This window comes from Rhagoletis pomonella, unplaced genomic scaffold (genome assembly GCF_013731165.1).
Source record: "Rhagoletis pomonella isolate Grant_MI unplaced genomic scaffold, Rhpom_1.0 Rhpom_scaffold_00007, whole genome shotgun sequence".
Lineage (NCBI taxonomy): Eukaryota > Metazoa > Arthropoda > Insecta > Diptera > Tephritidae > Rhagoletis > Rhagoletis pomonella.
Window position 1 is genome coordinate 64,775,790 of NW_023458561.1, and position 3,890 is coordinate 64,779,679.

A 3,890-nucleotide genomic window follows, 5' to 3' on the forward strand; every position below is an offset into this window, starting at 1 on the left:
TTTTTTTTTTAGGCGAATTATTAAATTTGTAAAGGTGTTACTGTAAATTGGGGATTATTCAAAGCAAAGCTCAGTTTTTCACAAACATAAAAAAAATTTGCATTTATACAAAGTGTAGCAATTTAACTGGGTTTGTGTCAGTGGCTTTGGACGACTATAGTGCTATGCAACCCCTTTCTTAGCTACCACCAGCAAGCACCGTCCCGAACAGAACTGGAGCAAAGACCCGTAAATCTTCCGCAATACCTTTCACTTTAATTCTCCATGCTCCCAGCACGGGCATCATGAGTGACCTATAGAGTGCGGTTTTTGTACGACGAGAGAATATTTTCCTTGTCAATTATCTACTCAGTCCAAAGTATCACGTGAAAGGTTAAGATTCGGCAAAGCAGCCAAGGTCGTACTTTTCTATTTCAGCTCTAAAACTACCAGCTGTGTTCTTACATCACTTCACGCAGCCAAGTTAAGGCTAGTACACAGTAAATTATACATCGTGAAAGGTAAGATGTTACTTATAACGCAAGCTATTCTAACCCATCTCTAACTTGAGCTCTTTGGAGAAGCTAACTGCTTTTGTTGTGTGTCTGTGTCGGAGAACCTTTAGTACGACTTTTTCTCTGAGGCCGTCTACGATACTTTGAATATACATAGGTTTAGACAGTCCGATCATTACCTAAATATGCTGCTGCAGTATGGTGACGTAGAACAATGGTCAAATCTACGGTTTTTATGTTACCGATGCTTTGAGTAAAACATCAAAGGCAACTTTTAATGCTACATTTTGTATTTGGCAGTTCATTAGGAGGCAACGATCGCATTTTTTTGAATTGCGGCACGACGATTTTATATTCGAGTACAGGGAGTGGTTCATTTATTTTTCATTAAGAAAATTGTCTGAAAAGACTTTTCTCTTCATCCCAAATGGCAAACCAGTGTGGGCACTAACCGATTTTTTTTAATCAATTAGTTGATTCGATAAAATTCAATCCGATTACAGTTAATCATGATTTAATTAAATAGATTTAGTGATTTATTGTTTTATCATAGAAATGTCCACACAAGGATATTTTAATCGGGTATGGCTAAGTCGGTTTCCCTCATCAAACGAAGCAATTTTGTGTGCATTTTCATTGTGCTCTGTTACCAACAGACGTAATGGTTTGTTAAAATTCCCTATTTACGTATTACTAATAATAATAATTTTAATTTTTTTATATACGTATTATATGTTTGTTTATAAGCGTGAAACACAAAAGAACAATTGTACCTAGTGTTTGATTTCAAATTCGGTAATAATATAATAAACTATCGATTAATGATTGAAATTAATTAATCGTAATCACAACCGACGATTAGCGATCAAAAAATGTAATCATTAATCGTACAGATGATTACGATTAATTAATTTTATTCCTTAATATCGATTAACATTTTAATCGTTATTCAGATTAAAATGTCTGCCAACACTGCAGTGTACTGTGGCAAACACATACTCGAGTCTTTTTTGGAAGAAAGTACGTCTATATCGTTCTTACAGAGGTGGAGATCCGAAAACTCTTTTGATGTCCCTAGTTCTATAGCGGGACCTCCAAAACCACAAATTTAACTGGAAATGGCTGTCATGTAGATAGTGCCTTGATATTATTATCTGCTTTGGATACAATGCAACGGCATTCCAAGCGGAGATCCTTCCTATACTTAGATTAGTTAATTGGCGAAAGATGGCGTGGACACAAAAAAAAATCAATCCCTACTCAAGGAATGAATGAAATTTTATAGAAAAAATCTCAATCTCAGTTCTTATCTTCATATTTATTTTCTTTGTCCTTTTGTCCCCTGTCTCATCAAGTGCCATAAGTACAAATATCTGAGTATTTTGAAACTCTTAGGGTTTCCGGCTTACCGTTAATCGAACCCAACACATTTTAATTCTTCACCAATGTTTGTACACATAATGAAAAAAATTTTAAACTCAAAAAAAAAAACGAAGTGCTTAAAAAGCAATGAAGCGCAAGACGTACGTATTTATTACGTACGGAATTTGCTGGTACGACCCATAAGATGAAAGAGGTCACACATTGAGTTAGTGTTCTATCGTTTTATAGATTAGTATTAGAATTTAGTTCTGGTGATTTCATTTCGTCCCAAAAATGTTGCCCTTCCCCGGTGCAAAAAGTGTTTGATATTATAGGGCAAGTTTTTGCCTTCTTGTCCTTGTCTAGCTCACGAATTTCTTAATATTGGGCCTTATGAATAAAAACCAAGCAATTGCTTTTTCTTAAAACTTCAGATCATTTACTCGATTTATTCAAATAAATTTAATCAAAAGGGGTATTTTTTAGGGAAACGAAAACACAATATGACTTTACCAGGAAGGGTAGAACATTATGTTTGGAAATAATAAAAAAGTACATACTATTTTACATGAGGATTAAACCAAAATAATGGAAGAAATAAGTATGCTCTTTTATGCATTCACTATTCATAAATACTAGTGTTCGCCCAGCGGTTGAAATTCAACCGATAAAATTAAGGATAGTTTATGTAAGTTGAATGAGCTAAAATAACATTAGTTGGAATGGGTTAAGTGGAGGGGAGTTTAGCATAGTACTTGGCATAACATAACATAACCATAACATAAGAATAAATAACATAACATATGAAGCATAACACACCACAATATAGCATCGCACACTCTTCAGTTGTATTTCCTTTTTATCCCTTTTTTCACCTCTATCTAAATCTTATTTATTTTGGTTCATTTTATGCCAAAGGATGTTGTCTTTGATCCCACATCAAGTGATATCATGTCATGTGGTGAAATTGGGTGTGGTGAGCTGTGGTGTGGTGGAATTGGGTGTAGGAGTTACGGTGTGGTGAATTTAGGTGTGGTGGATTCAGGTGTGGTGAGTTAAGTTATGGTGAGAAAGTTGAGGTGTGGTGAATTTTGGTGTGGTGAGTTGAGGTGAGTTAAGGTGTGGTGAGAAAGTTGAGGTGTGGTGAATTAAGGGTGGTGGATTTAGGTTTTGGGGGGCTAAGGTGTGGCGAGTTGAGGTGTGGTGAATTTAGGTGTGGGGAGTTAAAGTGTGGTGAATTAATGTGTGGTGAGCTCAGGTGGAGTAAGTTTTTAAGTTAAGTTATGATCTTTATCCTTATCTTCATCTTCATCTTCATCTTCATATCCACCTTCGTTTGTATTTAGGTTTCTTTACTTTTATTCTAATCTTTGCCTTTATCCCTTTCTTCTTCTACATATTCAACTTTACCTTCTTCCTTGCATAAATCTTAATCTTCGTAAATCTGATTTCTAAACTGCTGCTTAGCAGATTTCTTTAATTCAGTTTCAATATTAAAGCAATGTCATTGATGCCACATAAAGTGATATCATGTCATGTGGGGAAATTGGGTGTGGTGGTTTGCGATGTGGTGGAATTGGGTGTGGGAGTTACGGCGCTGTGAATTCAGGTGTGGTGGGCTTAAGAGGTGCGGTGAGTTTAGGTGTGGTGAATTTATCTGTGGTTAGTTGAGGTGTGGTGAATTTAGGTGTGGTGAGTTAAGATGTGGTGAGTTGAGGTGTGGTGAGTTAAGGTGTGGTGAGAAAGTTGAGGTGTGGTGAATTACGGTGTGGTGGATTTAGGTGTGGGGGGTTAACGTGTGGTGAGTTGAGGTGTGGTGAATTAAGGTGTGGTGAATTTAGGAATGTGGAGTTAAGGTGTGGTGAGTTGAAGTGTGGTGAGTTAAGGTGTGGTGAGAGAGTTGAAGTGTGGTGAATTACGGTGTGGGGATTAAGTTGTGGTGTGTTTCATCTTTATCTTCGTCTTCATCTTCATCTTCATCTTCATGTTCATCTTCATCTTCATCTTCATCTTCATCTTCATCTTCATCTTCAT